The sequence below is a fragment of the Protopterus annectens genome, chromosome 13.part0 (genome assembly GCF_019279795.1).
Source record: "Protopterus annectens isolate FY-2018-M chromosome 13.part0, PAN1.0, whole genome shotgun sequence".
NCBI classification, from domain to species: domain Eukaryota; kingdom Metazoa; phylum Chordata; order Ceratodontiformes; family Protopteridae; genus Protopterus; species Protopterus annectens.
The window spans coordinates 600,646,512-600,660,020 of NC_056747.1; the positions used below are offsets into that span (position 1 = coordinate 600,646,512).

The 13,509-nt window shown below is 37.6% G+C and overlaps 1 protein-coding gene across 1 annotated transcript in view; it reads right to left on the bottom strand.

Moving 5' to 3' along the window:
• Window positions 1–13,509, bottom strand: part of EXO5 (exonuclease 5) — a 155,295-nt gene that overhangs the window by 99,185 nt on the left and 42,601 nt on the right. The window lies entirely within an intron of this gene.

A 13,509-nucleotide genomic window follows, 5' to 3' on the forward strand; every position in this document is an offset into this window, starting at 1 on the left:
CTGATTTCTTTCTTTAGACAGGGAGGGAATGGCACCTGAAAGTCAAGTGGATGGGTGTGCTGTGACCAGACATTCTTCAAATACCATTGAAACTTCCTCATGTGTAGCCTAGCAAGGGGCAACATGAGGAGAGTGGCTGCCATGAGACCTAGGATGCAAAGGAATTCCCTGGCTGACAAGCAGCTCACCAGGAGTGGATCTTGAAATAAGTTGCTCAGAAAAGTGACCTTTTCTTGGGGAAGGAAGGCCTTCATCAAATCCATCCTTATTCCTAAACCCAAGAAAATCTGGTCTTGGGAAGGAGTAAGGGAGAATTTGTGTAGGTTGATTGTGAAACTCAGGCTTCCTCGGATGAAAATGGTGAATTAAAGGAGTCTTAGCAGGGTACTTGGTTCCTCTGCCTGTATCAGGAGGTCGTCCAAGTATGGGAAGATCTGAATGCCTTTTGTTCTTCAAAAGGCTACTACAGGGGCGAGACATTTTGTAAATAACCTTGGTGCTACAGACAAACCAAAGGGCAAGGCAGTAAACTGCTAGTGCGAAGATGGCACAACAAACTGCAGAAATCTGCAAAAGGCTGGGTGGATAGGGATGTGAAGGTATGCCTCCTTCAGCTCTAAAGTGGCCATGAAGGAACTGGGTGTCAACAGTAGAAGAAGGGTTTGAAGGGATAGCATACAAAAGGTGAGTACATGCAGAAAAGGGTTTAGAAGAGACATGTCCAGGATGGGTTTCCATGGGCCATCCTTTCTGGGGACCAGGAAGAGCCTGGAATAGAAGCCTTGGCCTTCCTGTCCTGAGGGGACCCTTTGTATCATGCCCTGTAGGACCAGCTCTTGGATCACTTGGGGGATGAGGTGGAGCTGTTTTTTTTGGAGGGAGGGGAATACCTTTTGGGGCAGGTTTTTCCTTCCAAGTCATAAAATATCCTTTTTCCGCAAATGACAGAACCCAGTTGTCAGAGATGATTTGCTGCCATAGGTAAAGACAGTGAGAGAGGAGAGCAGAAAGGGGGAGACTGAAAAGGTGGGTTAGACAGTTATGCATCGTTAGGCCTGTCAGGAAAGGGCTGTCTTGTAACAGCTTGAGAAGAGCCAGGCCTGGAAGAGGAAAGTTTCCCAACACTCTTCCTGGACTTGGATGTGGAAGGTGCAGAGGCCCTCCTGACAAACCTTGGCTTAGCAGGGTAGTTTCTATGAAATTTAGGTACTGGTGAGACAAAGGGATGCTTGAGGTCCTGCAGCTCCTTGCTCTTCTCCTGCAGACTTTTAAACAATTCTGCGGATTGCTTTACAGAAAGGAAGCTTTTTGTCAAGAAGGGCGTCCATAATTTTATGTCTGAAATCATCTGGCAAAGGCTGTAGCCTGGACCAGGAATACCTACTTAGAACTGATGCAACTGACCTGGCTGATGCTTCTGCAGCATCATAGCTGCATTTTATAGAATGTCTGGTGATTTGTACAGCTACAGATAGATAAGAGACAACTTGAGGTTTGGTGGGAGAATCTGGAATGGAAGACAGCTAATTCATGGCCTGAGAGACCTGGTCTAAGGTGTATTTGACCATATGCGTTTGGTAACTGATGGCTCTAAAGGCCAGGGTTGAGGAGGTATAAATCTTCATATCTAATCTGTCCATCACTTTACTGTCTTTATCTGATGGCAACAGGGAGGAAGAGGGCAGCTGCCTGGATTGCTTGTCTGCTGAGACCAATAACAGCTGAGTCTGCCATAGGTGGTTTAATATAGCAATAACCCACGCCTGGGTGTGGGTAATGCTGGATTTACCCACGGCTGGCGTGGTTTGGTCCCGAGGGTGAAGCCCGAGGGACCAAACAAAGACAACCGTGGGTAAATCCAGCATTACCCACACCCAGGCGTGTTATTGTATATTAATGACATTATTTAAGAAAAGAAATAATTACTTTTCTTAAATAATGGCATTGTATAATGCCTCTTTGCTGCCCTTCCGCAGCTGTCTGGTGTTCCGCGGCAGTTCTGATGTACTGCGCATGCCTACGCAGTACATCAGAGCTGTGGGCAAAAGCAACGGAGAACGCAAGATCTCCGTTGCTTTTACTATCTCGCTATGTTAAATGGGTTTAACATGGCGAGACAGCTTTAAAATAAGCAACGGAGATCTCCGTTGCTTATTTTAATGTCTCGCTATGTTAAACTCATTTAACATAGCGAGACAGGTTAAAGCAACGGAGATCGCAAGATCTCCGTTGCTTTATTGTCGCTATGTTAAAGGAGTTTAACATAGCGAGACAGCTTTAAAAAGCAACGGAGATCTGCGTTGCTTTTTTTAAAAACCTGTCGCTATGTTAAACTCTTTTAACATAGCGAGACAGTGTTTTATACTAACGGAAAAAGTCCGGGCGACCGGACCTTTTTCCATTAGTATATTGAGGGATTTACAACGGGAACGCTGATTGGGCTGGCCAATCAACGTGCACGTTTTAGAGGAGGCATTGTATAATGAGGAATATGAAATCATCAGGAACTTTGTAGAACCTGTCTGCTCTTTTAGGGGCAGGTGGCCAAGACTCTGGAGTCTTGGAAGCTGAGGTAAAAGCAACCAAATATGCAGGGATTGCAGGAAAGACAGCAGAGGGAGAGGGTGAATCCATCTGCAGAACCTCATAGTACCTCTTCTGTACTTCTGTCATCTGTGAGGAGTCCCATTTAAAATATTCCCTCATTTTGGAAACAGTTTCCTCAATGGTGATGTCCTTAGGTGGGGAATCACCTTCCAAGGAATTGTCATCAGGACAGCAGTATTCTGAGGGAGAAGCCAGCTGTGAGGTATAGGAGAGTGACTCAGCTGAAGAAGAAGAGGAGTCTTCCTCAAGAGACTATGGCTGTGGTAATGGGCCAGCAGAAGAAGGCCTGGGGCTTAAGGTTGGAAGAGCTGCAGGAGTCTGTGATGAGGTATGCCTCAGGGCCATGGAGGCCTGAAACAGAGACTGGGAAAATGCCTGCCAATTAGGCATTACTTCTGAGGGAGGTGACAGGTGCTTAGATTTGTTTCCTTTTTAGAGAAGGAGTCTCAGGTGTAGGCTGAGTAGGCAAAGGCCTAGAGTCAAACGTCAGCCTAGGAGTAGAGGAGGCTTCCTCAGTAACAGGTGGTAACACTGGCCTTTCAGGCGAACCTGGTTCCCCCCCAACTTCGGATGCCGACGTTGTTGGTACCACCGCAGACGTGCAGGCTGGAGATGCAAGGGCAGCGTCCGAAGTGGTACCTGCCGAAGCTGCCAAGCCTATCAGACATACCTCAGCCCCTAAACCAGCAGCTGGTGGGATGTCCACACTTGGAGGTGCAGTATCAGGCCTAGCTACCTTGGCCTTCTTTTTCGGCAGTTCTGCTGAGACAGCTGGTTCCGGTTTCATACCTAAGGCAAGGCATTTGAGACTTTGTCTTGATGAAAAGCTTGAGGGCTGCGAGACGGCAACGCAGTGTTTTGGGAGCAAACTACTGGCAAATGGAACATGCTTTGTGGTAGTGGGAAGGCCCTAAGCAGAATAAGCAGAGGTTGTGGCTGTCTTTGTGCAGAATTTGTCGACTGCACTTACATTTTCCCTTCCTAGATGATATTGATGGAAACAGCCAAGTAAAAATAATACACCAACCTACTTAGAAAAAAGGAGAAAAAAAATTCTCCAACGGGGTACTTATCTTTTCAGGAGTCACTTGCGTGGAGCAGAATGAGCAAGCTGACGTTTGATTGGTGGCAGAGAAGATCTGAGGTCTGTACATGCGGACGTCACATCTATGGCCCACAGTTTATGGTCCCTGCATGAGACGTCCCACGCACCTTACAGCAGCCAGGCTAAGCTTTTGTATATGAGCCAGATGTTCTGGTTTCCTGAGGTGGAGGTTCCCACATGTTAGAATACTGCAACATGAGAATAGAAGGACGTCAGGAAGTGCCCCTGCAAAACGGGCTCAACTCACAACAGTAATGAGTAGGGGATCATTATTGTATTTACAAATATATACATCTTATGTACAACTTTTCGATGCATATTTACAATACAACATGTTTCTTACATTTATATTCAATTTTCAATTTTTAATCACCCCCACTCTTTTCTCCTCAACCAAAGTCTTAGTTTCTTGAAAACTCTGCTAATAACCACTTTCCATTGTATTTTACTTCATTAATTCTTTCATTCCATATTATACAAAATAATTTTGCATCCAATTTGTTAATGTCCTTTTGTTTTAAATTTTTATAAAGTCCATATTCAATCATGTCCATAATACTTTCAATGTTCTCCAATTCTTTTAAATATCCTTCGCTATACATTTCCTTACACAGTTAAAATGTCCTTTTACTCTTTATAAAAACATGTTCAGTTGTCTCTAATTCACCACAATGTAAACAAATTCTGTCTTTGATTGTCTTATATGACACTTACTTATTGATAATCTCTATAAAAAAAAAAACACTATTCTACATGTTTTTATACCCATTAATTCTTATTTTTACTGCTTTGATCTTCCCTTCACTTATATGTTTCCAAGGATAAACTTAATAAAATTTTTCCATTACATTTTCATACCCCATCCTTCTATTTTTTTTTATCTTTCCTATATCAATTTTTCCAAGGCAGTATTTTCTCTTGATATCATTTCATGTCCATACAACTAACTTTTTTTGCTTCTTTTTAAATATTCCAACTTTTCCAAATTGCTTTCGGTTTCCATTTTATGATTTTTGTTAATAACTTTTACCTTTCCTATTTACTAAGATTTTATACAAATTTAATGAAAAACATGTACAACTGGGTGTAACAAGCTCAACCATCCTTCTTTGTTATTTACACAAAGAATACCTCTTTTCACCGGGTTTAGTCTTGAACCCCAAATGAACGAAAAAACTGTATTCATTAAATCCTTCCCTAATGTTAATGGAACTGTACATACATTAGCTAAATGTGCCACTTTATCTAATATTACTTTACCTAATATGAATGTGAAGGAAAACCAGGCTCTCACCACAGAAAAATGCTGAATCGACCAAGTTGTTCAACCAACCATTCAGTAGCACAAAAGTGAATTCTTGTGATAAATCCACATAGGCTAAATATCCAGTATAAATTCGATCAACAACCAGGATAGAGCATAAAAACTTTTATTTAAACGTAAGCGCTTTCGCGTAGCAACTACTACGCTTCATCAGACAGTTTATTTCAGACTTTACCTAATATTATGGAGTTACTTAAATACGCCTTTTTCTTTAATTTCTCCAAATCTTTTGGGTTTCTAATACTATGACAGGAATGGACCCCATTCCCAAGTCAAAGTACGATTAAAGTACATGAAATTAGTATTGTTTCAATCTTTGAGGTCAGCCACAAGTGCTCTTCACAGCACCCACAATGTGCCCAGTAATGACTCCATCTGCAATTACAATAACATACCTAAATACAACTGTAGATTCTTTTTAGAAGACCCATTGCTCCTACTACTATTAGAGCTGTCTGGGTATCTTTCTTCCACAGTGCTCTTGTTTCTGCCTGCAGATCCTGATATTTTACGACTTTGTCTCTCTCTGTACACAAAACACTGTAGTGACTGGGTGTAGCGATTTCAATGACCAATGCTACTTTTTTCGGACCACTACATCAGATTTTTTTACCATCTATCTTTTGAACTGTTGGTAATGGGTGATGCCATCATTTTCTATGATGCTTTGTGGCTCATATTTTCAGTGTTTTTCAGCCACTTTAATACCATACTGTATGCACAATCACCAGTGCAACAGTCTTGCCACATTATTATGCCTTTCAGTATACAGTCCTTCTGCCATTAGTAAGTCACAACCAGCAACAAGGTGTGGGACTGTTTCCAATTCATTTTACAAAACCTACATTTGTCTTTTTCTCCCACATGTTCAATGGACTTTGTAAACCAGCGTGTATGTAGCCAACTATCTTGGGCTGCCAATGTTAACCTTTCATTTCTTGGTTTGAATTCGTCTCTCCTTAACCATTCCTGCGTTTGTTCCTGATCAACATGAGGTTCTTCCAGAAGTTTTCTATACATGCAACTATATTTATGCTTTTTACACATTTCTTGCCTTCTCATTTGGTCCTTCACCTTCTATTATTTTTGTTTTTCGGCACATTCAGTTGCTGCCTGATTTTTATCTACTTCTAGTTCGAGTTCCATTCCTGCTTGACTGCGATATGCTTCTGCTAAATTAAGCAGGGAAGTCATCTTAGATTTATTTTACTCATGTTTCAAAACTTTCACTACGTTTGGGTCTTGTGTGGTCAGCAGATGTGTGAAGTCCCACAGCTGCAGATCTATACATGTAAAAAATTTCAAGGAGGCCCATCCCTTCTTTGGAACAGGGAATATATAATCTTGGTATACAATGATTTTTATAAATCATTTGGTGAGCATGAAGCATCCTTCTTGTTGTCCTGTATCATCTATCCAACATGTTTTGGGGCTAGTCAGTCACTCCAAAACTGTAAGTTAGGACACAAAGAGCAAATTGGTTTGTAGCTTGTATTTTGTTCCTAGATGTTAATGCTGTTTACAGAATTAAAGTCTTCTAAAGAATTCCTTACTAAGTTTTATTAGCATTTGTTCATGTTTTGTTGAGCCTTCATCAATTCCCAAATATTTATACACTTCCTCTTGCTCCAGTTATTTTATATCACATTCTTGTCCCAAACTGATATCTTCCTGGTGCTGCAGCTTTCCTGCTTTAAAGGTAGCTTTTGCACACTTAAAGACCAAATGACATCCTTACATCATCTAAAAAAGTTTTGACAACCTGCAGCTGTGCTTTCAGTTCCTCATCTGATGAGCTATATAGTTTTAAATAATTGATAAAGAGAAAATGAGAAGTCTTTACACTTTGTTGTTTTCTAGGAGCCAAACTGTAGCCTTGGCCTAAGCTGCTAAGTAAACAGCTTAATGAGTTAATGGTAAGGCAGAATAGCAACGGTGACAGAGTCTCACCCTGGAATATCCCCCTTTGAATTTTTATCCCTGGGATAATCTGTCCTTTATCATGACTTAATTGCAAAGTGGTCTGCCACTGTTTCCTGGTCACTGTAATGTAGTCGATCAGTGTAGGGTGCATCTTTCAATTCATACCATACTTAAATTCTTCCCCCCTTTTACAGTTCTCTAGTATGACTTTATTTAACAACAAATGATCCTGTGTTCCATACGACTTTCTTTTATTGCCCTTTTGTTCTACTGCCATAATTGAGTTTTCTTATAAATGGCTACAAACTCTGGCAGCATCAATTCCAGTGTATAATGTATATGTCGTCGGAAGGCAAGTTATTGGTCTGTAATTTTTAGGGTAGCTTGCAGGTTCACTCTTAAGTAGTTGCATTGTTTTACCTGTTAGCCAGGTTGATGTCTGTTCGGGGTGCACATATAAATAGTTCTTACTCATGGCTAAATCTTCATGCGAAGATGTTAATACTTTTAACCAAAAGTTAGGTACTGCATCTGGGCCTGGGGGTTTTCAATTAGAGGCTTTTCTTAACTTTGTTTCAATCTCTGGCTGTTACTTCATCCTATTTCATACCCTGCACCTTTAAACTTCTTATTCTTTCTTTTACATCTTCTACCTATTTAGCATATTTGTTATGTTCCACAGGATCTTCATAGATACTTCTCCAAAATGTATCTATTTCCTCTTTTTTTGGCAGTCTTTCAATTCATTTTACCTTGTTTCCCAGTTCTGTATAAAACTTTTTTGGGTAATCAATAAATTGCTTATTTTGAACTTTTCCTTTACATTTATCTGTGTATCTTCTAGGTTTTTCCACCTGTGCTGAAATTTTTAGTTTATTTGTGATAGAACAGACGAAGATCCATCATGCACTAATACTGCACATTGCTTTTATCCCATCTATCTTTCTCAGTACTTTTGTCTACTCCCTCTTCTGTAGTCTTCTAACAGTGACACTTCTTGTCTTGAGTGCTTTATAGTTTTCACTGTTCGGTACTTCCATGATGGAATTTGATTTCTCACCTTCCTTTCCCTCGCTACCCCGTGTTCTTGTGGTAGAACTTTACAGTAATATATCCTGTTCACTTCTTTTTATCTCAGGGAACTCTATTGACAGTCATAATTACTGAATTCACTTGTTTTATCAGACTTCTGACTTTTTGGGTTTTATTGACCTTCTGCAGTCTATTTGTCTCACTGATTTTAATATAATCTATCCTTGTCTATTAAGTCAAGCAACTCTTCTCTTGGCTCATTTTCTTCCAAACTGACGACACATCCCTTGTTTTCCATTTGCTGATGGCATTCTATAGAAAGTTCTATGCTATGGCATTTTCCTGTGGCATCTTCTCTTCAGTTTCATCCTGTGCCATCTGTTGCTCTGTCATATGGGAACTCACTGGCCTATCACTCCTCAACATTGACTGCATCAGAGTTTCCACAGTTTCCTGTTCCTTTCCTTGCTGTCTAGCAAGTAAACGTTTATAGTGGTTTCCTGTGAAAGGCTCCAAAATATCTTGATATGGCACCTGAACAATTGCTTCCTGTTCCACTGGTTTCCCCATAATTTGGATATCCATTGCTCTATCCTGTTGTGGTGCTTTCTATATTCGATTTTCTACACTGAATCCTTCATTTTGCAGGTACTCCATAACCTCAGTTTCTATTTCTTTAACTTCTCCATCACTAATCCATTTTTCTACTTTCTTCTTAGTCCTCTTATTTTTTGTATTGTAAAATTGTCCATGTCTGGATTCCATTGCCTGTATTTCTCTTCAAATATGTTTGGTGCTGGTCTTTTTGTATTGGTTAGTTTTGCTTTCTGCTTTGCGTGAATATTACACCATATTAAATCTCTTTTTCTTTCCCATGTCCATATTTCTTCTTCAGAGGTCTCCTGATCTCCCTGCCTCTCCTTATTTTCTCTTTTGGGGACTCCATCATGCTGTGATATAATCTGTGTTAGACCTTTTACATCAAATCCTTCACTTCGCAGACACTCCAAAACTTCAACTTCTATTTTTTTTTTAATTTCTACTTTACTACTCTTCATTTCTACATTCAATCTTTGTGATTATTATAGTTTTTTTGTGAAATTTTCCATATCTGGATGCCTTTGCCTATATTTCTCTTTGGATATCTTTGGGGCTGCCTTCTTTCTATTGATTAATTTGGCAGTTTCCTTTGCATAAATATTGCACCATATCAAATCTATCTTTCTTTCCCATGTCCAAGTTTTTTGATCTATATACTGTTTTCACAAATCTGTTGTATTAATGAATGCAAATTTTCATTTGAAGCTTCTGATAGGAAAAAATACTTCTGCTAGAAAAACTTTCTTCTAATTCCTCTCTTAATTGTTTTGTATATCTTGTGTCTGGAAATTCTGGGCTTTTTGCATAACAGTAACAATACATAATTTCTTTCTTATTCTCAATAGTTCACTCTGCCGTCTGTACGCCTCTTCTTTGGCCTATCAGTTTTTGTGATTTTTTGTGGACTGGTACTTCCTTCTACAATTGGGGGGCATCCTCCCCCTGGGCCTGGCCCCATTGTAGGAATGTTTCAGTATTTGGATGATTCTACACTGTCCATTTTTTTCAGTCTTGCCACCAGTGTGCCTACCAGGATTGGGCACTTTTTTATCCTGAGTCTTGTGCACCCAGCTCTCTCTCTTAATTTTGACCTACTTCTGTCCATGATATAGCCTATATAAATACAGTCTATATATTAGTGTCTCCTTGGTGAGATTCTGTGAAAACAGGGTCCAGCTCATGAAGGTACTCACCAAGACTTGAAGATGAATTCAGTTTCAACACTACTACTCTCCTTTGCTTGCTGACTTTTCATCTCTCCATTCAGCCCTGTAATGACCCCCTTTTCCTGTATGACAGCCTAAATGTTCTCCAAAATATACAAAGATCTTGTATTCTATCATATCTCTCCATTGTTGCCCTCTTAATTGTTCATTCCCAAACTTTATTCCTAAGATTTCTCTCTCTTCTTCATTAAATTTAATGCCCTGTACTTCTCCCAAAAAACTTAGCCATTTACTTTTTTCTTTATTAAAAAAGTCAATCCTAGCATCTTTAGTTCTTTATTGAGCATTTCTATGGCTGTTTTCATCCATTCTGTATTCTTAACCGCTAACACAAAATCATCTGCATATCTAAACATAACTGGAATTGTAATTCCTTGTGGTATCCGATACTTAGCTTTTTCCAATATCAAATTAATTATGAATGCAGTGGTAACAGACATTAATGCAAATGAGATGCTGCTGGCGGGACATCCTTGTTTGATAACACTTATTCTTATAGTTTCACTTATCCATCCATTGACTACCTATTTTACTTTGTTTTCCATGTAAGCTGACTTCAGAATATTTACTATTTTATTAATTAAGTTATATTTCTCTACGATTTTCCACAATGCTTTGTGATGAATTTTGTCAAAAGCTTTGTTTACATCTCCTATTAATATCTTTAATTCGTTTTTTCTGTTTGTCATCTACCAAGTCTCTTATTAATGTTAATATTTCTTGACTTCCTTTACTTCTAATTCCAAAGATTTTCAGATAATAATTTATTAACTTTGCTTCTATTCTTTTTTGTATTACTTCCTGAAAATCTTAGCTATATATTATTTAGTACTAATAGTCTCCAATTTCTTATATCCGTTTCTCTCCCTTTTTCCATATGAATTTCATTACCCTAAGCATATCTTTCATCATTTAGACATTTTTCAAACCATTCATTCATTACTTCTAAGAAATATTCTTTTTGCCATTCTTGCATGTTTTGTACATCAAGTATTCAATATCCCTGTAGCTGATTCGACATTTACTGTCTTAAGTACATTTTCTAATTCTACTATAGTAATCTTTTCTTCCATCCTTTTATTGTCTTCTTTAGTTAACTTGTTTAATTCCCATCTATCTTTTAAGATAATGTCACTTACTGAGAATGTCTCTACTATATATTCCGATTGTTTTCTAAATTTCTGGTGTATTTACTGTGTTGCCTTTTCCATCTTTAATTCTCTCATTCTTGTATATTCTTTAACCATTTTACTTAAATATGGTGATACTTATTTCGTTCTTTTCTTGCAAAAACAATCTTTGTTTAAACAATATTCTCTTAATTTTTTCTTCATTCATTTCATACAGCTTTCATTCTTTTTCTATAAACTCTTCACTATGATTTGCTATGTTTTTGAATATTTGTTTACTAATTTCTTTAAATACATTGAAATATTGTAGTGGTTTCAATTTTTGCCATTTTAATATCCGTTTTCTACATTTTTCTTTCAAATTTATCCACCAACTTGCCCAGTCTTTATAAAATGCACTCCTACTTATGCGATCTTGCCATAACTGTATAATTACGTCATTTGCCTGTTCATTAAATTCTGACTCTTCAATTCTTTTTATTCCTTTGTCTATTTTTATACAATTCCTTTCTTCCTGTATCTCTATCCACATGGCTAAATGGTCTGAAAATCCTGTGATTTTACACTGTTGATGTAGTATAATAAAGGTCATTGAAACTACAAAACAGTCAATTTCGGTTCTTAAATTGCTTCTTTTGTATGTCCGGTTGTTATTTTCCCATAAATAAATTTTATTATATTTAATCATATGTATAATTACTTTAGAATCTGTCCTCCTTTACGTCGGTGTTTTAGATCACAATTAAAGTCCTCCATTATGATTACCTGAATGTTTAAATTTACATAATCCTTATTTTTCTAAACATGACTTCTTTGCATGGTATATGCATAAAGTGCAATTACTCTATAAAGTTGATTTTTATACCTTATGTCTATTATTACTATTCTTCCAATGAGTACTACTGCATAATCTAAAATATCAATCCATTCTTACATGGTATGACTACACCAGAACATTTTTCACTAACTAAATTCCAAATGACTCTGCCTTCCCATAAACTTTTTACTTGTTCCCTTTCATCTACTGTTTTTCTAATATCTATAACTGCAATGATATTCATATCTAATGTCCTACACCATTCTAATAGTCCTAACCTGTGAATATTCTTCATATTGTTGACGTTAATGGCTAAGAATCTCACTATAATGAATGAATTTTATCTTCATCCTTCCTAATTTGCTTACGTTTATACTTACTTTTTAAACTTGCATTTTTCTTTTACTTCTTACTTTTACTCATTTACTTTCTCCATCTCTTATATTACTTATTTCTTCTTTCTCATTTGTTTCTTTATATTTTACTTAATACATACTCTCTCTCACATTCATTGTCACTTCAGTTTCATTCATTTATCCATTTTTCACTTCCTCTATAATATGTGATGTAATTTTCTCCTTCTCCTGTTCCAGTACTAATGCTGTTTCTTTTGTATGTTTCTCCAGTTCTGTACAATCCAACCAAGAATGACCTATTTTTTCACATTTTAAATACTTTTGTTTACATTTCTTTGCTTTGAGACCCATTTTTCCACAAAAAAAAATTTCTTTTATCGCAATTACTAATTAAATAATCATCCTTGACACACAAAAACGGTCTTGGGTTGTCCCCAATATCTCACCATGTATTTGTCTCTGTCAATATTAATTATATTCGGTAAATGCATCATTTTATTTTCTGTATTACACCGCCTTCCCGATCTTCAGTCCATAGGCCTCTATTATAATATATATTTTTTTACATGTATAACATCTCTACATATAGTCCTTAAATATTCTTTTAAATTATCTCTTTCAATTTCAGTTCTAAATTTCACAAATACTTTCTTTCTTGGCTCCTCTATTAAAAGCCTGTATTATGTATATGTTCCAAGGATAAATGCCTTTTCTTATGTTAGATTACTCTCAAAAATTTTCCATGTGTTAAGCCTCTTTAAAAAAAGTCACAACATGTATCCTTTAAAAAAAACAAATAAGGGCCTCTCTGGGTACTATCCCCAGTGGTGCAATGACACTGTCCCATACCTCATCCTTATCAAATTCCTTTTCTGCCTTGTTGCTCATCTTCACATGGAATTTTCTTTTAATTCCTGCCTTTTTTCCTTTGCTTCTCTTCTCTAACTGCCTGTGCATACAATCTCTTCTCCTTTTTCTATTGTGAATTTTCATTCTCCTGAATCTTGTCCATTATCTCTCCCCATGATGCTGCTTTTTCACTCTCCAGTTCACTTTGATCTAGCAATTCTTTTAGGTAGACATCCCGCAACCCTCCCGACTGCAGGTTGTAACAACATATTCTCTTGTTGAAATATCTGTTGAAAACAGATTCCATTGGAAGATGTCCTCTGAATGCCATTTACTGCATCTTTTTCCTCTCCTATAGCTTTGTTCGCATCACTGCTAACATTCTCCTCCTTTCTTGCCTCTTCCAACTCCTTTTCTGCAACGTTAGCTTCTACTGCTGTTCGGTTAACACCAATTTCATTCTACATATTAGCCACCATGGTCTACTTCTCCTCCATGCTTCTTGTTTCATTCTCCATAATAATCACCAAAGCTCTTCTC